Source organism: Micromys minutus (genome assembly GCF_963924665.1).
Source record: "Micromys minutus genome assembly, chromosome: 26".
Classification (NCBI taxonomy): Eukaryota; Metazoa; Chordata; class Mammalia; order Rodentia; family Muridae; genus Micromys; species Micromys minutus.
In genome coordinates this window covers 40,700,090-40,727,233 of record NC_137961.1, presented here as the reverse complement: position 1 = coordinate 40,727,233, position 27,144 = coordinate 40,700,090, and the positions used below count along the sequence as shown (strand labels likewise).

Here is a 27,144-nt window from a genome sequence, read left to right as displayed (position 1 = left end):
TGCGTATTAAAGAAATTAAAATAAAAACATAGAAAAGAATTTAATTTAATATAATAATAAGTGGAATTTTTAAAATGTTTTTATATTACATAATTTTATAAATATAATCCCTTACTGGAAATCACCTTGACAGGTCCTCAGAAAATTTAAAATATATCTACCTGAAGACCCATCTATATCAGTCTTGGGGATATTCCCAAAAGATGCCCCACCAGGCCACAGGGGCACATGTCCACTATGTTTATAGCAACTGTGTTTATGATAGCCAGAAGCTGGAAACAACTTTGTTTTCCCACGACAGTAGAATGGATACTGAAAATGTGGTTCATTTACACAGTGGAATACTACTCAGCTATTAAGAATGAGGACATCATAATTTTCACAGGCAAGTGGATGGAACTACAAAATATCATCCTGAGTAAGGTAAATCAGATGCCAAAAAACATTCATGATATGTACTGACTAATGAGTGAAAAGTAGATTATAAATAAAAAGTGTGCAGTAGCCAAAATACAGTCCACAAAACTCAAATCATCAATAAGCTGAAGGTCCCATGTGATTTCAGTAGGAAAGAAAACAGGGCATGTGGAAGGGAGGAACATGATCAGGTATTGGGTGGGGAAAAAGGACTGAAGCTCTGAGGACCAAGAGAAAGAATGAAAACAGGAAACCTAAAAAGGTAAAAGATTGTGGGGATCCTCCAGAACATTCCAGAGAGCTGGGAGATGAGAGACTCTCAGGAATCAAAGCATGGGAACTTACATGAAATGTCCTACATTCTGGAGAGGGAACTCATAGAGCCCACCTCCAGTAGAAAGACAGGTCATCAAATGAGGGATTGGGTTTCTATCCCACAGTCAAAACTCTGACCCATAATTGTTCTTGTCTGAAAGAACTATAGGGAAGGAAATAGAGATGAGCCTGAGGAAAAGAATGTCCAGGGAAAGTCCCAAAGTAGGATTCAGCTCATGGGGAGGCCCCAATGACAGACACTGTTACTGAGAATATAGAGCACTCACAAAATGGGACCTAACATGACCACCCTCTGAAAGACCCAACAAGCAGCTGAAAGAGTCAGATGCAGATATTTGCCCCCAACCAATGGACAGAAGCTGCTGAGTCCTGTGCTTGAATTAGGGAAAACTAAAAGAAGCTGTGGAGGGATCCCTGTAAGAGGAGCAGCAGTCTCATTTAACCTGGACCCTGAAATCTCTCAGAGACTGGATCATCAACCCGGCAGCATATAGGAGCTGACAAAAGACCCCCGGTACATATACATCAGAGGGTTGCCTGGTCTGGCTTCAGTCAGAGAAGATGAACCTAACCCTCAAGGGACTGGAGGCGCTAAGGAGTTTAGAGGTCTGGTAGGATGTGGGTGAGAGATAGGAACATCCTCGTGGAAACAGGGGTCAAGGAGGAGGTATTGGTAACAGTCAGAGGGTGCACCATGGGAGAGTGAAATCTAAAGTATAAAAAAATGACTAAATAAAATTTATATTTTTTTCTGCTAATCTTGCTTTTTCCTTCTGCTATAATGTAACAATAGTAATGCCCTAAATCTCAATACCATTATTCCCAGTGCTCTGCACTTGCTTCTAAATTCTTCTTAAGCCAAGTTCTTCCCAAAAGAGTCCTTCTTGAGATGAGTTTTCTCTCTTTGTCCTAAGCACTTATATGTCTTTCAGAATACATGATCACATGGGACAAAGTTCCCCACAATTTACACATAAATTTAAATCATAAGCTGAATAAGAAGTTTACAACAGAGAATGTTTACATGTATATGCATTAAGAGTAACTATTGGGCTAAGCATTCATCATCTTTCATTAGCTCTACAAGGTTATGGAGAGTGAAAATACATGGTAGGCATCTTATTAGCCTCAAAGAGAAAGAGGAAGATTCTTCTAATCACACTCATACATATGGTGTGTGCTTTGTTGACACTTCACTGGGCAAGATTTTCATGGGCCAGTTTTTGGATGATTGCCACCGTTCCTGATTTAGGACTTTAGTGGTCCACTATCTTCCAGTAAAATTTTGTTTGAGAAAGGAAACCTCTCAATAGAAACCAAAACAGACCTTACAGGTTCACTGTCATCTTGTCTTCAGGAAGGTGTGATACCAGATTCCCAATTCTGGGATGCAGCTAAGACTTTGTGAACACTCCTGGAAGGAGGGTATTTTATTGGAAATGAAGACGGTGCAGTGCTGCCCTCAGTGCTTAAAGCTATGACCTCAGAGTCAGATTCTATTGGGTTGACACCAGAAAAGGAGAGAGAATTGGCTTTCTCTGCTCTAGGTGGTTGTGTTTTCTACCTCAAAAAATGTCTGATTGATCAGGAGCTTCTGCCAATGGTGAATTTTGAAGAGTACTTTCTATTGTACTCTGACATGATCATCACAGTAAAACCTGGTACTGTCTTTCCTAAAGCCATTCAGTGAATGGTACTAGACTCTGTGACATTACACAGCCCGGAGATTTTTCTGAATGGGACAAAAGACTCCACTGAAGGGACTCTGCTAGAGAGGCTGGATACATGTCATATCCCCTTTGGCAAGCAGCTCTTGGAACATTGGCTTTGTGTCCCATCTGTGTCCTTCTGCTATCAGTGACAATTTAGATGCTGTTGAAGACATAATGGCTGTGCTTGACAAAGTCACTGAAGTTGCAGATCTCCTAAAAAAGCTACCAGACTTTGAGAGGCTACTGAGTAAGATTCATAACATTGGGTCTCCCCTGAAGAGCTCAAATCATACAGATAGCAGGGCTATAATATAAAAAAATAACATTGATTTTTTTTCTGATGATTGATAAAAAAATCATTGATTTTTTTCTGCTCTAGAAGGATCAAAAGTAATGAGTAAAATTTAAGGGCTTATGGAGGATGTCACTGATGATTATAAGTCTAAAATCTTTAAGCAGGTTGTTACTCTACACACAAAATATCCCAAAGTCCATTTTCCTGATCTGACCACAAAACTGAACCTATGGGATACAGCTTTTGACCATGAGAAAGCTCAAGAGACTGGACTCATAACTTCAAAAGCAGGGTTTGACTCAGATTATGACCAAGCCCTGGCTGACATAAGAAAGAATGAACAGAGCCTCCTTGAGTACTTAGACAAACAGCATAGTCGGATTGTCTGTAAGAGCATAGTCTACTAGGGAACTGGTAGGCACTGTTACTAGTTATAGAGATTCCAGAGAATTTTGCTTTCCATAATCTACCTAAAGCATATGAGTTGGAATCTAATATAAAGGGCTGTGAAAGCTACTGGACCAAAACGATTGAGAAGAAATTATATGATCTTAAAATGCTAAAGAACATAGGGACACATCTCTAAAGGACTGTGTGCGGCATCTATTCTATAACTTTGATAAAAATACAAGAACAGGCAGTCTTCTGTAGAGTGCAATGCAGTGTGGATGTCTTACTGTGCCTGGATAATTATAGTTAAGGTGGAAATGGTCCTGTAGCCACCCAATAATTCTCTTACCAGGAGAAAATACACATCCCTTCTTAGAGCTTAAAGGGCCACAACATCCCTACATTACAAAGACTTTTTTGGAGATGATTTCGTTCCTAATAACATTCTGATAGACTGTGAGGAAGAAGCAGAGTAAAATAGCAAGACCTGTCACTTGACCAAATATGGGGGACAAACCTACACTCATAAGACAGGCTGTTCTCTTAGTTTTAATGGCCTAGATGGGATGTTATCCCTGCTGAGATATGTAGGCTCACACCAGTTGATAGAGTGTTTACTAGACTTTGTGCCTCAGAAAGAATAGTGTCAGGGGAAAGCACATTTTTGATGAGATGAGCACAAGTGCTAGCATGATTAGGTACACAACAGCACATTCTTTAGTACTTGTAGATGAATTAGGAAGAGGTACTGCAACTTTTGATGGGACAGTGATAGCCAATGCAGATGTTAAAATCTTGTTGAAACCATAAAGTGTCAAACACTGTTTTCTACACAGTATCATTGATTAGTATCAGATTATTTTAAAAATGTGTGCACCTAGACATATGCCATGCATGGTAGAAAATGAGTGTGGCAATCCCAGCCAGGAGACTATTACTTTTCTCTATAAATTCATTAAAGGAGCATGTTCTAAGAGCTATGGCTTTAATGAAGCAAGGCTTGCTCTTTTTGCAGAGGAAGTTATTCAGAAGAAACATGGAAAATCAAGAGAATATGACAGGATAAATTAGTCATTACAATTATTTCAGGAAATTTGTCTGCCTAGAGAAATACTGAGTATAAACAGTGAAGCTACTTATAGGTTGCTGGCTTTGATTACTGAATTGTAGACTACATTGGAAGCAGACTTGACTTTTGAAAAATATGGTAAATTCAGACAATATTATGACCCAATAGACTTTATTTTGACAAAAAAAAATTAAGAAATCATTTATTTCTCAATATAACACCACTGCAATACAGTATATCTTTGAAGTTCTACTCCAGAAATCTTCTCAAAAGGGTAAGCTAATACCTTGTAATATACATATATATATATATACATATATCTATATACATATAAACATATCTATACACATATATACACACACACATATATGCATATATATATATATATAGGAGTTATGTGTATACATATGCATATGCATATACATACATGTACATATATGCATCATATACATATACATCAGATACACATACACACATATACATATTTAATAATGCCAGAAAAGTTATATTAATAGCAGGAATGTTTCCTATCATGAAATCACCTTAGCCTTGCCTATAGAAGCAAATCCATCATTAACTGTAGAGTACACAGCAGAACCATTTCAGGAAGATCACATGCTAGATTTTATCTTCTCCTTGACTCCTAGAAATAGCTGACTCCATTAAAGCCAGAATGAATCCTTATATACTTTTCTGCAGTTGGCTGGAGAAAGCCACATGGCTGTGCAATACTGATTCTTTTAGAACTTCAGTGTAAACTAAATCATTTTTACTGTTGTAATAAAATGGCCCAGGTTAATATTAAGGAGAAATTTGTAACTACTAGTTAATAAGAAATAAAAATGCCTGACAAACATGAACCTCAGTAAAGAAAGTTTTAAAATTATATCCTCATTGCTTTTGTTGCCTCACGAATTCTACAGGCAAAAAAAAATTCAAAAATTTATTGTAACAGATATCTGTTAGATGGGTATGTTAGGCTGACATTGTCCAGTGTTTCATCTCAATCATACTGTATGACATGTTTATAAGAATAAAGCCAAAAAATTGTTTTGATATAATAAACTTAAATTGGAACAAAATATTATACAGTCATACTTTTAAAACATGTGTGTGTGTGTGTGTGTGTGTGTGTGTGTGTGTGTGTGTGTGTGGAGGGTATGCACACATACCTGATACACATATGAAACTCAGAAGACAAGTGTCACTCCATTCTCTCTTTTTGCCTTGTGTGTCTTGGGGATCACACTCAGGTAGGTCTTCAGTTTTTGCAACAAGTGCCTTACCCTGTTGATCCATCTCAACATATGAACTTTAGAATTTTTGGATGCTGGAATAAATTCATACAATTTATCATCAATGTCATATCCAAAGTATGAGTCTAATGTTACTCTTTGAAAAATATGTTCTTATGCTTTCTGAAGGCAAGAAGATAACATGAAGAACAGCTGAGGCTTGGAACTGTGAGAGGCTATGGAAGGCCATTGGTGAAATTGCAGCCTCAGTTATAGTGGACAGTCCAGGACTAAAGGAGTCATGAAAAGGATTTGAGGCTTGGGACCATGATGGGAGACTATGAGAGGCTATTGATAAAGCCTAGTAGCAATGAAAGACACCAGTGTATTGGAGATGCCAGGACCATGGGATGATCACCAAAAACAACAGTATAGTGGATCAATCTGAAGAGGACCACAGAGGACAGAGCTGGAGAAATGATGCCAGCCCTTTGGAGAAGCCCAGAAAATCATGTGCGTATCTCAGACATTGAAAAAAGAAGATATAACATTGAAGTTTTCCTGGAGACCCAAAGAAGATGCCAGAGTCACGGGAAACCCGCCAAGAAAAGCTGTTATCAGGGATCAGCAGAAGAAAAGTTTGTAGCAGTCAGCAAAGAAGAAAAAGGAGGTGAAGATCTGAAGACTGCTTTGACATCAGACATGGAGATGACAAAGTATCCAGTTTGCCTAACTGGTTGCCTGTTTTAATTCGGGGATTACAGTTTAGTGACTGGAGGGATCTCAGAAGTGACTTGGAAATTAAAACGTTTGGAGACACAGAGATAAAGGCCTGGTGAGAAAGGGTTCCGACTAACCAGGGGGCAGAGAGATCTCTGCAGAGCATGTAAGAAAAGCACACACCCCTGCCCTGCCTGATCCCAGTACCAGGAACCCAGCATTGGGCCCTCAGTTTCTAGCCAGCAGCTTTGGGACTCAGAAGAAGGCTCAGACCATCTGAAACCAGGACCAGCGGGGATCCAGGGACACAGGCCAGGCACAAGGGAAAGGCAAGAACCAATAACTAAAAACAAGATGGCAAGAGGAAAGCGAAAGAGCATACCCCAGGGAAACCAAGACAACCTGGCAACACCAGAACCCAGCTCTCCCATCACAGCAAACAGTGGAATCACAAACACTCCAGAAAAAGAAGAATCAGACATGAAATTCTACCTCAAGATGATGATAGAGATCCTTAAACAAGAATGGGAGAAAAAGCATAAAGAATTAGAAGTTTTTAAAGAAGAAACAAGGAAAACACTCAAAGAGTTCAAAGAACTAGAAGAAAACAGAACCAAAGAGATGAAGGAATGGAAGAAGGAATTTAAATCAGAAATGGACACAATAAAGAAAACACTAAAAGAGACAACCCTAGAAGTAGAAATCCTAAAAAAAGAAATCAGGAGTCACAGATGCAAGCATTTGCAACAGACTACAAGAGATTGAAGAGAGAATCTCAGGGGCGAAGACAATATTGTAAACATAAGACCAAACAGTCAGAGAAGATGCAAAAACCAAAAAGCTCCCAAAATGTGCAGCAGATCCAGGACACAATGAGAAGAACAAACCTAAGAATAATAGAAATAGAAGAGGGAGAAGAATATCAACTAAGAGGCACAGTAAATATGTTCAACAAACTTGTAGAAGAAAACTTCCCTACCCTAAAGAATGAGATGACCATGAGCATAAAAGAAGCCTACAGAACTCCAAATAGGTTGGACCAGAAAAGAAATTCCTCCCGACAGATAATAGTCAAACACCAAGTGCCCAAAGCAAAAAAAAAAAAAAAAAAAAAAAAATACTAAAAGCAGTAAGGGAAAAAGATTATGTAACATATAAAGGCAGACCAATCAGAATCACACCCTATTTCTCAACAGAGACTATGAAAGCTAGAAGAGTCTGGACAGACATCATGCAGACACTAAAAGAGCACAAGTGCCAGCCAAGCTGCTATACCCAGTAAAACTACCAATCACCATAGATTGAGAGATGAAGATATTTCAAGACAAATCAAAATTTACACAATATCTGACCATAAACCCAGCACTACAACAAATTATAGGAGGAAAACCCAATACAATGAGGGGAACTACAACCTAGTAATAACAAGAAAACTCCTAAGCAAAAAACCAAAAGGAGAAAAAGACACAGGCACAATTCAAAGTACAAAAGCAATAATAGCAGGAAACAGCAACCACTATTCCTTAATATCTATTAATATAAATGGACTCAACTCCCTAATAAAATATAGGCTTTCATACTGGATACTTAAACAAAACAGAAAATTTCTCAGAGTAAAAGGCTGGGTAAATAACTTCCAGGCAAACAGCCCCAAGAAGCAAGATGGAGTGGCTATTCTAATATTGAATAAAGTAAATTTCCAACCAAAAGTTATCAAAAAAGATAAGGAAGGACACTTTTTACTCATTAAAGGGGAAAACTGTCAGGAGGAACTCTCAATCCTTAACATATATGCTCAAATTACAAAAGCACCCACATTCATAAAAGGAACCCTACTAAAGCTCAAAAAATACATTTAACCCCACACAATAATAGTGGGAGATTTTAATACCCCACTCTCACCGATGGACAGATAATAGAAACAGAAACTGAACAAGGACACTCTAAAACTAGCAGAGACTATGAACCAACTGGAATTAATAGATATCTACAGAACATATCATCCTAAAACAAATTAATACTTCTCAGCACCTTCTTGAAAATTGACCACATAATTGGACACAAAACGAGCCTCAATCAATATAAGAAGATGGAAATACTCCCATGCATTCTCTCAGATCATCATGTTGTAAGGCTGGTGTTTAATAACAAAAAGACAACAAAAAGTTCATATACACATGGAAAGTAAACAATGCTCTATTAAACAATATCAGGGTCAAAGAAGAAATAAAGAATAAAGTTAAGGATTATCTAGAATTCAATGACAATGAAAAAAAGATGTATTCAAACCTATGGGATGCAATGAAAGCAGTACTGAGACGAAAACTCATAGCTCTGAGTGCTTTCAAAAAGAAAGTGGAGAGAGTATACACTAGCAACCTACCAGCACAATTGAAAGCTCTAGTAAATAATGAATCAAATACACTCAAGAGTACATGGCAAGAAATAATCTAATTTAGGGCAGAAATAGACCAAATAGAAACAAAAAGAACAATCCAAAAAATCACCAAACCAAGAGCTGGTTCTTTGAGAATATTAACAAGATTGATAAACCCTTAGTCAGACTAACTGGAGGGCAAAGAGAGAGTATCCAAATTAACAAAATCAGAAATTAAGTGCAGAAATAATGAATGAAACTAAGGAAATTCAAGAAATCATCAGATCCTAGTACAAAAGCCTATACTAAACAAAGCTAGAAAATCTGGAGGAATTTGATGAATTCCTAGACAGATAGAAGATACTAAAGTTAAATCAGGACTGGGCAAAACATGTAAATAATTCCATAACACCTAAAATAGAGAAGCAGTCTTCAAAAGCCTCCCAACCCACAAAAGCCCAGGTCCAGATGGGTTCAGTGCAGAATTTTTTTTAAAACAACTTTATTTTACAAAACAAAAATAAATGTACAGATTTTAAACATTTTTGCTTAAAATTATACATTTTTGTCAGTACTTTTTTTCAGATTTTAAAATAATTTTTACATAAAATTATATTAATATATTTTTAGTCAGTACTTGATTTTTTTAAAGGTTTGATAGTATGCATTGAAAACTTAATAGTTACAATGAGCATAAAGTACATTGGAAACAAATGTAACATGGAAATAGTTAAAGTTTTCTTGTTGTGTAAATATTTTTTTGTTTTGTTTTGTTTTCTTTATTTCTTAGATTCATACAGTCTGTGAGTTGTTTCTGGGGGAGTGCAAGCCTCTGGGGTTAGCATCCCACTATTCGTGACGGCATATTTGTCTGTTGTTTTGTGAGTGAGTTATCGAACTCAGGATGATATTCTCTAGATGCAGCCATTTTCTTAAGAAGTTGGTTGAGTCATTGTTTCTGGTGGCTGAGTAGTATTCCATTGTGTAAATGTACCACAATTTTTGTATCCATTCATCTTCTGAAGGACATCTGTGTTCCTTCCAGCTTCTAGCTATTATAAATAGAGCCTCTATGAACATTCTGGTGCATATATCTCTGTTGTGTATTAAAGTGTATCTGGGGTATATGCCCAGAAGTGGAATAGCTGGGTCTTCAGGTAGTACTATATCCAATTAGCTGAGGTATAGCCAGACAGATTTCCAGAGTGGTTGTATTAGCTTGCAACCCCACCAACAGTAGAGAAGTGTTCCTCTTTCTCCACAGCCTCACCAGCATCTGCTGTCATCTGAGTTTTGGATCTTGGCCAATCTGACTGGTGTGAGGTGGAATCTCAGGGTTGTTTTGATTTGCATTTCCCTGATGGCTAAGGATGTCGAGCAATTCCTCAGATGTTTCTCGGCCATTCGGTGTCCCTCAACTGAAAACGTTTTGTTTAGCTCTGTACCCCATTTTTTATAGGGTTATTTGATTCTCTAGTGTCTAGCTTTTTGAGTTCATTGTACACCTTGGATATTAGGCCTCTATCTGATGTGGTGTTGGTAAAGATCTTTTCCCATTTTGTTGGTTGCCCTTTTGTTTTCTTGACGATGTACTTAGCCTTACAAAAACTTTGCAATCTCAATAAGTCCCATTTGTTAATCTTTGATCTTAGAGCTTGAGCTTGTACAAGGAGATAGGAAAGGGTCTATTTTCATTCTTTTGAATGCTGAGTGCCAGTTGGACCAGCACCATTTGTTGAATAGGCTGTCCTTTTTCCATTGAATGTTTACTGCTGCTTTGTCAAAAATCAGGTGACCATATACCTGAGGGCTCATTTCTGGATCTTCTGTTCTATTCCATTGATCCACATGCCTATTTCTGTACCACTACCATGCAGTTTTCAGAACAATTGTCTTGTAATATAGCTTGAGGTCAGGGATAGTGATTCCTGCAGATGTTTTTTTTTTTTTTTTGTTGTTGAGGATGGATTTCGCTATTCTAGGTCTTTTGTTATTCCATATGAAATTGCACATTGATCTTTCCAATTCCATGAAGAACTGGGTTGGAATTTTGATGGGGATTGCATTGAATCTGTAGATTGCTTTTGGTAGGATGGCCATTTTTAAGATGTTGATCTTTCCAATCCATGATCATGGGAGATCTTTCCATTTTCTGAGATCCTCCTCAATATCTTTCTTTAGAGGTTTGAAGTTCTTGTCATACAAGTCCTTCACTTGCTTACTTAGAGTCACACCAAGGTATTTCATGGTTTTTGTAACGATTGTGAAGGGTAAGTTTTCCCTAAATTCTTTCTCCATATGTTTTTCCTTTGAGTACAGGAAGGCTACTGATTTGTTTGAGTTAATTTTGTATCCAGCCACTTTGCTCAACTTGGTTATCACCTGTAGGAGTTCTCTGGTGAAATTTTTGGGGTCACTCAAGTACACTATCATGTCATTGGCAAAGAGTGATGTTTTTATCTCTTCCTTTCCAATTTGTATCCCCTTGATCTCCTTTTTCTGTCTAATTGCTCCAGCCAGGACCTCCAGTACTATGTTGAATAGGTAGGGGGAGAGTGGGCAGCCTTGTCGAGTCCCTGATTTTAGTGGGATTGCTTCAAGTTTCTCGCCATTAAGTTTAATGTTGGCTGTTTGTTTGCTGTATATTGCTTTTATTATGTTTAAGTATGGGCATTGGAGTCCTGTTCTTTCCAGGACTTTTAACATGAAGGGGTGTTGGATTTTGTCGAATGCTTTCTCAGTGTCTAGTGAGATGACCATGTGATTTTGATCTTTGAGTTTGTTTATATGGTACATTATGTTGATGGATTTCCTTATGTTAAACCATCCCTGCATCCCAGGGATGAAGCCTACTTGGTCATGATGAATGATCGTTTTGATGTGTTCTTGTATTCAGTTTGCAAGGATTTTGTTGAGTATTTTTGCATCAATGTTCATAAGTGAGATTGGTCTGAAGTTCTCTTTCCTTTTAGGGTCTTTGTGTGGTTTAGGTAAGAGGGTTATTGTAGCCTCAAAAAATGAGTTGGGTAATATTCCATCTGATTCTATCTTTTGAAATAGTTTGGTGAGTATTGGTGTTATATCCCCAATAAATATCTGATAAAATTCTGGACTGAACCCGTCTGGTCCTGGTCTTTTCTTGGTTGGGAGGCTTTTGATGACTTCTTCTATTTCTTTAGGTGTTATAGGGTTAATTAGATGGTTTACTTGGCCCTGGTTTAACTTTGGGACCTTGTATCTGTCTATAAAAACATCCAATTCCTCCAGATTTTCCAATTTTGTGGAGTATAAGTTTTTGTAGTAGGATCTCATGATTTCTTGAATTTCCTTAGTTTCAGTTGTTATGTCACCACTTTCCTTTCTGATTTTGTTAATTTGGATACTCTCTCTTTGCCCTCTAGTTAGTCTGGCTAGGGGTTTATCAATCTTGTTGATTTTCTCAAAGAACCAACTTTTTGTTTTGTTGATTTTTTCAATGGTTCTTTTTGTTTCTATTTGGACTATTTCTGCCCCAATTTTGATTATTTCTTGCCTTCTACTCTTTTTGGGTATATCTGCTTCCTTTTGTTCTAAGGCTTTTAGCTGTGCTGTCAGGTTGCTGATATGAGCTCACTACATCTTCATTTTGGAAGCACTTAGGGCTATGAGTTTTCCTGTCAATACTGCTTTCATTGCCTCCCATAGGTTTGGGTATGTTGTGTTTTCGTTTTCGTTGAATTCTAGGAAATCCTTAATTTATTTCTTTATTTCTTTTTTGACCCTGCTATCTTTTAACAGAGCGTTGTTTAGTTTCCATGTGTATGTGGGCTTTTTGTTGTCTTTGTAGTTGTTAAAGACCAGCCGTAGACCATGGTGATCTGAGAGGATGCATGGGAGTATTTCAATCTTCTTATATTGATGGAGGTCGTTCTGTGTCCAATTATGTGGTCAATTTTCGAGAAGGTGCCATGGGGTGGTGAGAAGAAGGTGTATTCTTTTACTTTAGGATGGTATGTTCTGTATATATCTATTAATTCTAGTTAGTTCAAAGTCTCTGCTAGTTTTGCAGTGTCCTTGTTCAGTTTCTGTTTCCCGGATCTGTCCATTGGTGAGAGTGGGGTATTAAAGTCTCACACTATTATTGTGTGGGGTGAAATGTATTTTTTGAGCTTTAATAGGGTTTCTTTTATGAATGTGGGTGATTTTTATTTGGAGCATATATGTTAAGGATTGAGAGTTTCTCTTGACAGATTTCCCCGGTAATGAGTAAAAAGTGTCCTTCCTTATCTTTTTTGATAACTTTTGGTTGGAAATTTACTTTATTCAATATTAGAATAGCCACTCCAGCTTGCTTCTTGGCGCTGTTCGCTTAGAAATTTTTTCCCCACCCTTTTACTCTGAAAACTAGTGTGTGTCTCTGTCTCTGAGATGAGTTTCCTGTATGCAGCAAAAGAATGGATTTTGTTTATGTATCCAGTCTGATAGTCTATGTCTCTTAATTGGAGAGTTGAGATCATTTATGTTAATAGATATCAAAAAATAGTTGTTTCTGTTTCCTGCCATTATTGCTTTTTTGGATTGACTTGTGTCTGTGTTTTTTTCTGCTTTTAGTTTACTTGTTTAGGAGTTTTCTTGTTTTTACTAGGCTGTATTTTCCCTCATTGTATTGGGTTTTCTACCTATAATTCGTTGTAGTGCTGGGTTTGTGGTCAGATATTGTGTAAACTTTGATTTGTCTTGAAATATCTTCGTCTCACTATCGATGGTGATTGATAGTTTTGCTGGGTATAGCAGCTTGGGCTGGCACTTTTGCTTTCTTAAGGAGTGCATGACGTCTGTCCACGCTCTTCTAGTTTTCATAGTCTCTGTTGCGAAATCGGGTGTGAGTCTGATTGGCCTGCCTTTATATGTTACCTGACCTTTTTCCCTTACAGCTTTTAGTATTATTTATTTACTTTGGGCACTTGATGTTTTTACTATTATGTGTCGGGAGGTATTTCTTTTCTGGTCCAACCTATTTGGAGTTCTGAAGGCTTCGTTTATAATCATGGTCATCTCATTCTTGAGGGTAGGGAAGTTTTCTTCTATGATTTTGTTGAAGATATTTATTGTGCCTCTTACTTGATACTCTTCTCCCTCTTCTATTCCTATTATCCTTAGGTTCGGTCTTCTCATTGTGTCTTGGATTTCATGGACATTTTGGGTTAGGAGCTTTTTGTTTTTTGCATCTTCTCTGGCTGTTTTGTCTATGTTTGCAATGTTGTCTTCTGCCCCCGAGATTCTCTCTTCGATCTCTTGTAATCTATTGGAAATGCTTGCTTCTGTGACTCCTGTTTTTTTTTTTTTTTTTTTTGGTGTTCTGACTCTAGGGTTATCTCTTTTAGTGCTTTCTTTATTGTGTCAATTTCTGTTTTAATTTCCCTCTTCCATTCCTTTATTTCTTTGGTTTCATTTTCCTCTAGTTCTTTGAGTTCTTAGAGTGTTTTTCTTGTTTCTTCTATAAAAGCTTCTGAATCTTTTTGCTTTTCCTCCCTTTCTTGTTTAAGTAACTCTATCAGCGTCTTGAGGTATGATTTCAGGTCTGTGTCTTCTTTTTCTGGAGTGTTTGGAATTCTGATGTTTGCTGTTATGGGAGAGCTGGGTTCTGGTGTTGCTATATTGTCTTGGTTTCCTTGGGATATACTCTTTCTCTTTCCTCTTGCCATTTTGTTGTCAGTGATATGTTCTTGTCTTTTCCTTGTCTCTGGTCTGTGTCCCTGGTTCTCCACTGACCCACGTGTCAGATGGGTCGAGCCCTGTTTTATGCCTCAGATTTGGCGGGTGTGAGCAGAAGTTCCAACATTCTGTTTTTGGTTGCTGGATCGGGCATGGCAGGGCAGGGTAAGTCAGGGGGTGCACTTTCCATGTGTACTCTGCACAGATCTCTCTACTCAAGGCAGCCCAGGTCTTTCACCCACCAGTTGCTCAGCCTCTCCGAGCCACCGTTCCGGGTGTCAGATGGGCCAGGCTCTGCTCTGCGTCCTGAAGTCGCCTACAGGTGGAAAAAGAAGTTCTAATTTTCTGTTACCAATCGCAGTTTCTCAGTCTCTATGAGCCGCCATTCAGGGTGGCAGATGGGCCAGGCTCCGCTCTGCTGCCATTTTGTTTTCTTGACATTGTCCTTAGCCTTACAGAAACTTTGCAATCTCATTAAGTCCCATTTGTTAATCTTTGACCTTAGAGCTTGAGCCATTGGTGTTTTGTTCAGGAAATTTTCTCCTGTGCCTATGTGTTCTAAAGTTTTACCTACTTTCTCATCTAATAGTTTCAGTGTATCTGGTTTAATGTGGAGATCCACTTACACTTGAGCTTTGTACAAGGTGATAAGAAAAGGTCTATTTTCATTCTTTTGCATGCTTAGTGCCAGTTAGACCAGCACCATTTGTTGAATAGGCTGTCCTTTTTCCATTGAATGTTTACTGCTCCTTTGTCAAAAATCAGGTGACCATATACATGAGGGCTCATTTCTGGATCTTCTATTCTATTCCATTGATCCACATGCCTACTTCTGTACAAGTACCATGCAGTTTTCAGCAGAATTGCCTTGTAATATAGCTTGAGGTCAGGGACAGTGATTCCCGTAGATTTTTTTTTTTTGAGGATGGATTTTGCTTTTCTAGGTCTTTTGTTATTCCATATAAAATTGCACATTGGTCTTTCCAATTCCATGAAGAACTGGGTTGGAACTTTGATGGGGATTGCGTTGAATCTGTAGATTGCTATTGGTAGGATGGCCAGTTTTAATATGTTAATCTTTCCAATCCATGAACATGGGAGGTCTTTCCATTTTCTGAGATCCTCTTCAATTTCCTTCTTTAGAGGTTTGAAGTTCTTGTTGTACAGGTCCTTCACTTGCTTAGTTAGAGTTAGACCAAGGTATTTCATAGGTTTTGTGAAAATTGTGAAGGGTATCTTTTCCCTAATTTCTTTCTCCACATGTTTGTACTTTGAGTATAGGAAGGCTACTGATTTGTTTGAGTTAATTTTGTATCCAGCCACTTTGCTGAACTTGTTTATCAGCTGTAGGAATTTTCTGGTTGAATTTTGGAGTCACTCAATACAATATCATGTCATTGGCAAAGAGTGATGTTTTTATCTCTTCCTTTCGGATTTGTATCCCCTTGATCTCCTTTTGCATTCTAATTGCTCCATCCTGGATATCCAGTACTATGTTGAATAGGTAGGGGGAGAGTGGGCAGCCTTGTCGAGTCCCTAAATTTAGTGGGATTGCTTTGTGTTTCTCGCTATTAAGTTTGATGTTGGCTGTTGGTTTACTGTATATTGCTTTTATTATGTTTAAGTTTGTACCTTGGATTCCTGTTCTTTTTCAGGACTTTTAACATGAAGGGGTGTTGAGTTTTGTCAAATGCTTTCTCAGCATCTAGTGAGACGACCATGTGATTTTGATCTTTGAGTTTGTTTATATGGTGGATTACATTGATGGATTTCCTTATGTTAAACCATCCCTTCATCCCAGGGATGAAGCCTACTTGGTCATGATGAATGATCGTTTTGATGTGTTCTTGGATTTGTTTTGCAAGGACTTTGTTGTGTATTTTTGCATCAATGTTCATAAGTGAGTTTGGTCTGAAGTTCTCTTTCCTTGTAGGGTCTCTGTGTGGTTTAGGTATGAGGGTTATTGTAGCCTTAAGTAATGAGTTAGGTTGTATTCCATCTGATTCTATGTTTTGGAATAGTTTTGAGAGTATAGGTGTTACATCCCCAATAAATGTCTGATAAAATTCTGCACTGAACCTGTCTGGACCTGGGGTTTTCTGGTTGGGAGACTTTTGATGACTTCTATTTTTTTAGGTGTTATAGGGTTATTTTGATGGTTTACTTGGTCCTGGTTTAACTTTAGGATCTTGTATCTGTCTAGGAATTCATCAATTTTCTCCAGATTTTCCAATTTTGGGGAGTATAAGTTTTTGTTGTAGGATCTGATGTCTTTTTCTTCTTTTAGTTATCTTGTTTAGGAGTTTTCTTGTTTTTACTAGGCTGTATTTTCCCTCATTGCATTGGGTTTTCCACCTATAATTCGTTGTAGAGCTGGGTTTTTGTTCAGATATTGTGTAAATTTTGATTTGTCTTGAAATATCTTCATTTCTCCATCTATGGTGATTGATAGTTTTGCTGGGTTTAGCAGCTTGGGCTGGCACTTGTGCTCTCTTAGGGTGTGCATGATGTCTGTCCAGGCTCTTCTAGATTTCATAGTCACTGTTGCGAAATTGGGTGTGAGTCTGATTGGCTTGCCTTTATCTTATACTTGACCTTTTCCCTTACTGCTTTTAGTATTCTTTCTTTGCTTTGGGCACATGATGTTTTTACTATTATGTGTCAGGAGTTATTTCTTTTCTGGTCCGACCTATTTGGATTTTTGAAGGCTTCTTTTATGCTCGTGGTCATCTCATTCTTGAGCGTAGGGAAGTTTTCTTCTACGATTTTGGTGAACATATTTACTGTGCCTCTTTGTTGATACTCTTCTCCGTCTTCTATTCCTATTATTTTTAGGTTTGGTCTTCTCATTGTGTCCTGGATTTCCTGGACATTTTGGGTCAGGAGCTTTTTGTTTTTTGCATCTTCTTTGGCTGTTTTGTCTATATTTACAATGATGTCGTCTGCCCCCGAGATTCTCTCTTCCATTTCTTTTAATCTATTGGAAAGGCTTGCTTCTGTGACTCCTGATTTCTTTTTTAGGTGTTCTACATCTAGGATTATCTCTTTTAGTGTTTTCTTTTTTGTGTCAATTTCCGTTTTAAATTCTCTCTTCCATTCTTTCATCTCTTTGGTAGTGTTTTCCTGTAGTTCTTAGAGTTTTTTTCTTGTTTCCTCTTTAAAAGCTTCTGAATCTTTTTGCCTTTCCTCCCGTTCTTGTTTAATGATCTCTATCAGCACCTTGAGGTATGATTTCAGGTCTGTGTCTAATTTTTCTGGAGTGTTTGGCATTCTGATGTGGGTTCTGGTGTTGCTAGATTGTCTTGGTTTCCTTGGGATGCACTCTTTCGCTTTCCTCTTGCCATTTTGTTGTCAGTGATATGTTCTTGCCTTTCCCTTGTATTTGGTCTGTGTCCCTGGATCTCCACTGGTCCAGGTGGCAGATGGGCCAAGCCCTGTTCTATGCCTCAGAGTCGCTGGGTGGGACAAAAGTTCCAAAGTTCTGTTCCTGGTTGTTCAATCAGGCAGGGCAGGGGGTGCACTTTTTGTGTGCACTCCGCAGAGTTCTCTCTGCTCCCTGGTAGCCTAGGTCTCCCACTCACCAGTTGTTCAGCCTTTACGAGGTGCGGTTCTGGGTGGCAGATGGGCCAGGCTCAGTTCTGTGCCCTGAAGTTGCCGCCAGGTTGAAACAGAAGTTCCAAAGTTCTGTTCCCGGTCGCTGGATGTGGCAGGACAGGGCAGGGCAGGGCAAGGAAGGGTGTGCACTTTCCTTGTGCACTCCGCAAATATCTCTCTGCTCCCTGGCAGCCCAGGTCGTCCTCCCACCAGTTGCTCAGCCTCTATGAGCCACCGTTCCGGGTGGCAGATGGGCCAGGCTCCGCTCTGCTCCCTGAAGTCACCGCCGGGTGGAAACAGAAGTTCCAGTGTTCTGTTCCTGGTCGCTGAATCAGGCAGGGCAGGGCAGATCAAGGCAGGGGGTGCACTTTCTGAATGCACTCTTAAGAGATCCTTCCACTCCCCGGCAGCCTAGGTCTCCCACTCACCAGTTGTCTCAGTGCAGAATTTTATCAGACATTTATTGACAACATAATACTAATACTCTCCACATTATTCCATAAGATAGACTCAGATGAAATACTACCTAATCATTTTTGAGGCTGCAATAACCCTCATTTATGAACCAAGCAAAGAAACTACAAGTAAAGAGAACTTCAGACCAATCTCACTTATGAACATTGATGCAAAAATACTCAACAAAATCCTTGCAAACCAAATCCAAGAACACATCAAAAGAATCATTCACTATGATCAAGTAGGCTTTTTTCCTGGGATGCAGGGATGATTTAATATACGGTATTCCATCAATGTAATTCACCATATAAACAAACTCAAAGAACATAACCACATGGTCATCCCTTTAGAGGCTGAGAAAGCATTTGACAAAATTCAAAACTCATTCTATTTAACAGTCTTGGAAAAAACAGGAATCCAAGGCCCATACCTAAATATAATAAAATAATATACAGAAAACCAACAGCCAACATAAAACTTAAATAATATCTTTATCAACCCCACATCAGATAGAGGCCTAATATCCAAGGTATACAAAGAACTAAAAAAGCTAGACACTAGAGAATCAAACAACCCTATTAAAAATGGGGTTCAGAGCTAAACAAAAAGTTCTCAGTTGAGGAATATCAAATGGCTGAGAAACATCTAAGGAAGTGCCTGACATCCTTAGCCATCAGGGAAATGCAAATCAAAACAACCCTGAGATTCCACCTCATATCAGTCAGATTGGCCAAGATCCAAAACTCAGGTGACAGCAGATTCTGGTGAGGTTGTGGAGAATGAGGAACATTTTTCCACTGTTGGTGTTATTTTAAACTGATACAACCACTCTGAACATCAGTCTAGTGATTCCTCAGAAAATTGGAAATAGAACTACCTGAAAATCTAGCTATTCCAGTTCTGAGGATATACTCCAGAGACATTCCAATATACAACAAAGAAGCATGCACCACAATGTTAATAGCAGCTCTATTTATAATAGCCAGAAGCTGGAAATAACCCAGATGCCTTTCAGTAAATGAATGAATACAAAAATTGTGGTACATTTACACAATGGAGTACTACTCAGCTATCAGAAACAAGACTTTATAAAATTCTAAAAAATTTGTTGCATCTAGAGAATATCGTCCTGAGTAAGATAACCCAGTCACAAAAGAACAGACATAATATACAGTCACTGATAATGGGATACTATCCCCAGAAAGCTCTGAACACCCCAGAAATAATTCACATTCTGTGAGAAGTTCATAAAAAAAATATGCTCAATTCTTATACACCAAGAAAATTTTGACTAATTCTGGGTTATGTCCTGTTTTACATGTACTTTTTTCTCATTGTAACTAGTAAGACCATAATGCACACTATCAAACCTTTGGGGAAAAAAGGCAAACACTTACAAAATGTATTCACATACATTTATGCAAAAATGTTTAAAATTTCTTATTTTATCTTTGTTTATTTGAAAAAAAAAGTTGTTCAAAAACAAAAGGAAATTACAAAAAAGAATCTTTGGGAGTTACCTTATTTATGACTCTAACAGTTGGAAATATGAAACCTGAAAAGGATACTTTGTGCTGCCAGGAAATATCCCCTGTGGAATGACAGAGACACCAACACAACTTCAAAACATTCAACCCACAATTTAACACTTGTACAAGAAACGTAGGCCCAGAGATTGGAGCAACGACTGAGAAAGATGGCAACCAATAACCAGTCCATCATGAGACCTATATGATGGGGAAACACCAATACCAAACACTATTAATAATACTCTGTAATGTTTTCAGACAGAAACATGATGTGTTCTGAGCAGCTCCACTAAGCAGCTGACTTAGATAAAAACATCCACAGCCATCCCATGGAGCTTGGGAACTCTTATGAAGAAAGAGGAGAAAAGATTTTGGGCCTAAAGGGGATGCGGACTCCACAGAGAGACCAACAGCTAAGTTACCTGGACCCTTGTAGGCTCTCAGAGACTTAACTACAAACCAGAGAATATATACCAGCTGTACATAGACCTCTCTTACTTATATAGCAGACAGAAAGCTTGGTTTTTATATGGGTCCTGAAGGGGTCATATGAAATGTTGTTGCTCGCTTGTAGGGGGTGTTCTTTTAGCTAGGATGTACTGTCTGGCCTCAATTTGAGCCACACAGATCTAGTTCTAATGGATCTGGTCTCACAGAGACCAAAAGTACCATAGTGGGGATAACCATGGGGCACCCATCCTCCCAGAGAAGGTGAAAGAGAATGGTGCAAAAAATGTGGGAGGGGTGAAAAGGGGGAGAGCAGTGAAAGAAATGTAAACTGAATAACTAAAAAACAAATAAAACCAAACAAAATGCCAAAAAGAAAAAAAAAACTTTTAACATAGTTGACACTACTATAGACTATGGGGACTTAGGAAGTTGGGCTAAATGTACATTTTTATTATGCTATGTTTAGCTTTAGCCCCCATAGTCTAATGTGTTTGAACAGGTCTCTGGGTTCCAGGGAGTAGAATGTGATGGTTTGCATATGCTTGACCCCAGGAGTGGCACTATTAGAAGGTGTGGCCTTGTTGGAGAAAGTATGTCACTATGGGTGTGGCCTTGAAGACAGTCCTCTTAGCTGCCTGAGTATGCCCAATCTGTTCCTGGCTTACTTCAGATGAAGATGTAGAACTCACGGATCCTCCCACTCTCAGCCTGCCTAGATACTGCCTTACTCCCTGCTTGATGATAATGGACTGAACCTCTGAACCTGATGATGCCCGACAGTCATTTCTTTTAGCTGGCAGTGCCAAAAAATGAGTCATAACTACTGAACTAGCAGACATGAGTAAAGATTTATGGTGAGATGGCGGGTACAAGCATGCTTCAACAGTTCCAGGAAATATTATTTCAATGATTCTGCTTCTTATTACCTAAAGAATATGGATTGAATATCCCAGACAAACTTGGTTCCAACTCAACAAGCTATTGTTGGGGTGAAAGTGAAGACTACAGACATTGTGGAGACCCACTTCACCTTCAAGGAACTCTACTTCAAAATGTTTGATGTTGGTGGCCAAAGATCTGAATGAAAGAAGTAGATTTACTGTTTTTGAAGGAGTAACAGCAATGACCTTTTGGGTGGCTCTCAGTGATTATGACCTTGTTCTGACTGAAGATGTGAAAATGAACTGATGCATGAAAACATGACATTTTTGACTGCATTATCTTTTGAGTCCATCATGATAGCTGAATCTATTCACAGTAGTTAACAGAACTATTAAAATCTATGTAAACCCAAGCTAGACACAATAGAAGAGGTAAATGAGATGTACACCATGGTTTCCAGCAATAGAGATATTGGCAATTGGTGGGTGATCACAGAGGGAGAGTCAGTTTTTCTCTGGTAAGTTGACCAAACTTCACTGGAAGAACCTATATCCAGTAGTATTTGGACAGCACAAATTGTTCTTAAAGTGATTTATCTTAAAAGATATAAAGGTAGTGTGGTATAGAAGAATGTGGTTGATCAAGGAATAGTTACAGAGAATTCTCCAAGAACTATTAAAATATGCTTAGTCTAATACAAAAACCAACAAACCACAAACAGCAGAGGCAAATAAACCAGTTATGTATTCTGCGTGGTTAGTACCTTTGAAGAGAAAATTTGATTATATGTTAGCTTTTTTATTATGAGATCAATTGAACCATAAGATTAATTTTGGTCATATTGTTTAATTACTTATATAATAAAAGATTGTATCCAGTCAATAAAATTTTATGAATTCTTTTAGTAAATGTAGGGAACGCTTAGTGCTTTCTAGTTTCTTTGCTTTAGAGCTTAATGTTAATAGCATATTAAACAAAAGCATTTCTATCTTTCTTTTATATTTACCATTTTACTATCAATGACTTAGGTACCAACTTAGCTAAAAAAAAGTATTTTATTCCAGCATGTTTCTCCCTAAATATGAACGCTAAGACAATATAGTTATGGAAGGTTGTGTTTCAAATATTTACAGTATGCTGGAGTAGATATAAGGATGATATAATTCTTAAGTCAATTTTTATTTATGTATACTTACTTTTTGATAAAAGTTTGATAATATTGGAAATTGTCTTTTGATAATCATATATAGGGCTGACTTTTCAAGGTAAATTTGATTGTTAACTTAAATCTGCTTTAGTTATTTTTTTTAACTCTACACATAAATACACCTTATATAAAACATTTATAATGAACTGTTTATAAGTGGCTTGGCTAATTTTAATGTATTCAGTACAAGTTGTTTGTTTATTATGTGCTCTGTGTTATTTTTGTGAAAAGGCCAACAGTATTTCAACTTTGGTCCCTTTTGGTGAAGTTTGGTACAGCTATTCTGTCCTCTAAACTGAAGCAAACCTAACTGGAGAGATGAGGAGGACTCCTAAGGTTCACAAAACTAATAAAGCCTATGAGGCATGAAAAAAGTTCACATTTGTGAAACCCTGGATATTGGGAAAGTCACAAGACTCACAAGACTTCTAGACTTAGATAAAATCACTTACTTGGTCTGTCCTTAGGGATCTATTTTAGATTAATTGTGCTTGGTTTCCTGTCAGAAACAGACAGATCAAAGATTCATTGGAGAGTCTCAAACTCATGATCTCATGGGTTACAGGGTATGGACGTAGGCTGATTTATATGAAGGTACAGGAAGATATTCCTACTTGAAGAAAGACAACATGAAGAGTATAGGGTTGCCTTCAGAATGGCAAGTTTACCTGAGAATATATTAAATTCTTCTAAAATAGCACACACAAGGAAGAATACATGCAGGTTTTGGCTGTAGCTGAGTGATGTTTTCTGTGGGTTCCAAGGCATATGACACAGACTCATATGTCTGTTCATAGCTAGAAAGCAAGCTGAAGAAGCAAATTCAACTATCATAAAAAATTTACTTGTTACCCATTGGTTTGCAAATGGTAAAAGCAACACTAGCTGCCCTTACCAACCTATTGGGCTGGGTAGATATGTACCAAATTGGTACCAACATTCTGAAAAGAAAAGCCTGGATGTCTCATGCTAAATGTCAGTGGACTATGGAGGTAATATCACCAGGGTAACTCTACTAAACTTTTGAAATTTTTTGTTTAGAAGTAATAATTGGAATAACTGATTTAATCTTTATTTATTAAAATAAATTCTACTACTTTTACTAGTCCCCTAGATTCTGAATTCTGAGTATTTGATTGGACATGATAACAGCTTGTCTTTGGAATTCTGCCCACCTTCTGTTAAAAAGGTTTTCTGAAATAATGCTAATACTTGACTGTCTTATGTGTTGAGTCAAGCATCTAGAGAGATAGTAAAGTAACAGTGAAATTTTCAGATAAAGGCATCTGTGTGAGTGGTGAAATGTACTCATGGCAGCCATAAATATATCAAATAAAAACACTGATGGCAGAAATGTGTCATTTCTCTATTAATTGTTAGGGGATTTGCACAGCCCTTGTGATCCACAAAGATCCTTTCCCCTGCTGGATGCTAGTTGTGGGTGGGATTTTACAGAGACACAGCTACCTGAGAGTCAGCTATGTTCTTGTTATACCAATAAGTTCCAGAAAAAATACGTGGAATTATTTCTTTTGCCATTGATATTCTATTTAGAGAGAAGAAAATAATTGTCAGAATTTCCTAAGGAAAAGTCCTAAAATTTGGTATGGAATCCAAGCCTTTATACATGATAAGACTACCACCTGTCACATAGACACTTAGCAACTAATTTTTATGATTTATTAAAATGTTTTAATGAAACTATTCTTTTTTGTTTTCTAATGCTTCATTATTTTATGTATAACTAGACATTTTTCAATAATTTTGTTTTTTATTTTGGATTAATTTTTAGCAATAGGTTTTTTTTTTTTATTAACAGTATTTGTGTTGATCAAGTACTGCAATTCTTTTACATGGCATCACATTTTGGTTAGATTCCCAGCTAAAGAGCTACTTCTTTAAATGTAAACTCTATTTTGGCTTGTTGAAGTCAATTTTCTATATTCTTATCATATTATATAATAGAAATTTATAAACTTTGCACCTCACATTATATTTGAATAAATTTGAGAATGAAGAGTTTTAAAGACAATTCATGATCTAATTAAATTGGAATCTCTTTGCTGACTTACTTTTGTATTTTAATTATATTTTTGAAATTTCATGATTGTACATATACATGATATGATTTATAATGTTTTGATATATGCATACATTCTAACCTTTTCTGTTTTTAGAGTTTCTGTTAATGAATTTAAAATTTAGACACCATGTTCTGACTTAGTTTTTTGTAACTTTTATCATTTTTATACCTTTGCTAAAATTGCATGTTATGTAAGCAAATTAGTAAATAGTATCAAAGTCTAAAGATGGTTATTGATTATAGAACTGGGTTCTTTATAATAACTTGAGTTTATGTCAATTAGTTTGATTTAAACTATTAATTGTAACACACTACTCAAGTTTTTCATTAATTTTCAATAAAATTTAAATCTTGATTTTTTAAATGTAAAATTAAAATTCATAAAAGCAGTTTCTTGTTTAATTAAAATATTTTTGTGGTATATTCTTTGATTATATTATCTAAATATATAGACTTGGTCTATAAAAATAACATATATAGAATAGTTGAATTAAAAAATAATTTCTCATTTTATAATATGTCTCTGAAAATTAAAATGTCATAATATTTTCAAATATGCTGTGTAAAATTCTGGAATAGATTTAAGTGTTCTATAGACTGAGTGAGCAAATAAGCATCTCTGCATAATGTACACAGTCCTGATGATGCTGCCTTCTTGCTTGTGAAGTTGTTTTGCCTAAATACAGGGACACCATTTCCATTTTGAAATGTCTATTTTTCAATTAACTTGAGTCACAAGTATGTAAATAAGAAATATGCTAATAAATTTGAAATATTATACACATTTAAAATATGAAAAAATACATTTTGGGGACCAGTAATACAGATTAATGGCTAAATTAAACCTGTCACTAAACCAGAAAACACAAGTTCAGCTACCAGGACGCACATGGAGAGGGAGAGAAAACGCTCTTCTGCAATGTGTCCGTTGACTTCTACTTGGACATCATAGTACATGTAGTACACATATAAACTAAATAAAAATACAAGGATTAGAAATACATCTGAATTACACAGCAGCCTTTTGGCATCTCACAATTTCATAAAGGCTTGATTATTTCATAATTTATCAGTTAAACTGTCAGCATTTCTTAGCATTTTCATTCAAGTCTTTCTTCAAATGCCACCTTACCAAACATTCACAAAATAAAGTCCTTTCATAGTTCAAGGGTCAAAATCATTTTTATGTATTTTAAGTGATTTTATTTCATGTTCCAATACATTCTGGATCCAAAATATAGTCTATTTCCCATTAGAATGTAAGATACAGCTTATTCTTGTTTTGAAAGAGGGAAATCACATAAAATTATAAGAGAACCAGTTCAGATTTTTGTGTTATTAAGGAAAAGTAACGATATTAATAAAATTTACTTCATTTTTTTATTTAAATGAATTGTTATCTTCAAATATATTTTGATTATGTTTTTCTTTCCCCAGAATCTTTAAGTTCTTTCTTAAAAACAAAAACCCAATATATCAACAATCCCCATAAACCAAGCAACAAAATGAGGCCATACCCAAAGGGAGTAAAACAAAATGAAACAAAAATAAAACTGTAATAAAATGAAAGAATACATTAAAAACTGTGGCATTCATTGTATATTGGTAAACTCTGCCTATCACTCTTTTGGAGTAAACTGATTTTTAGTTGTTATTCTTCACCTTGATGTCTAGGTTTATATTCATTCATTGATTCATTCATTGACATTTAAAACACTAAAACAAGATAAAATATAATAATATGAAAAAATTACTACTACTGAGCTTGCTGGTCAGCCAATGGGATGGGGGGACCACACCTGGGGAAGTGAGAATGCTTACAGGAAAGGCAGAAGGATGCAAGAGAAGGGTATGGGAGGGCTGCTCGTGAATACTGTGCCAGCAAGCAAGTGCACTTTCTCCCTGTCTTTTAAAGGATAGGAACAAAAAGCATGTCAAATTGCAAGAAAATAAACAATGATCACAAATCCTTATGTGTCGAGTTCATGGTATACAGTGTCTATGTTTGACTAAGGCCATTTCTGTCAGAGTAGGACAGTCTCTCCAGGATGTATGCATAGGCAGAAGAACTTGTCATATATGAAGCACATCTTAATTAAAAACAAACACAGATGTCAGTGGAATCATTCATGATTAATCACAAACAAGAAACCAGTCATAGTTAACCCCAGAAGTGCTCCCCACATATCACATTAAAACCTTACAAAACAAGCCAACAGATTAAAAAAAAGGAACAATTCAAAAAAAAGAAAAAAAAAAAAAAGGACAGGAATTATTGACTCATTCATTAGTACACTGAGAAGTCCCATGAAAACTCTACACTGGAAGCTGGAATCTGTATGCAGAGGACCTGGTACTGACTTGAGCAGGCCATGTGCACACTGCTTCCGTTTCTGGGAGTTTAGATGAGTTTAGATGAGCTTTTCTCTTGTTGACTAAGAGAACCTTGGGCCTTGCTTTCTTGGTGCTCCCCCTCGCTCATTCTGCCTCTTACAATCTTTCTGTCTTCTCTGGGATTCCCAGAGCGCTGAGGGCAGGGATTCGATGGAAATATCCTCTTTAGGGCTGAATGCTCCTAGGTCTTATTAACAATTCTTATCATTATTATAATTCAGCTTGGTCTCTCCCATGCTAAATTTGCTTTAACACTTTTTCTGGATAATTACAAAGAACTCCATCTAATAGGTCATTTAGTTTA

General features: G+C 37.0%; 1 pseudogene across 1 annotated transcript; it reads left to right on the top strand.

Annotated features, from left to right (window-relative positions):
* The first annotated feature begins 1,769 nt into the window (after positions 1-1,769).
* Positions 1,770-4,221, top strand: LOC308437568 (DNA mismatch repair protein Msh6-like; annotated as a pseudogene). Its single transcript has one exon. The product of its transcript is annotated as a DNA mismatch repair protein Msh6-like (transcript).
* The last annotated feature ends 22,923 nt before the right edge of the window (positions 4,222-27,144 follow it).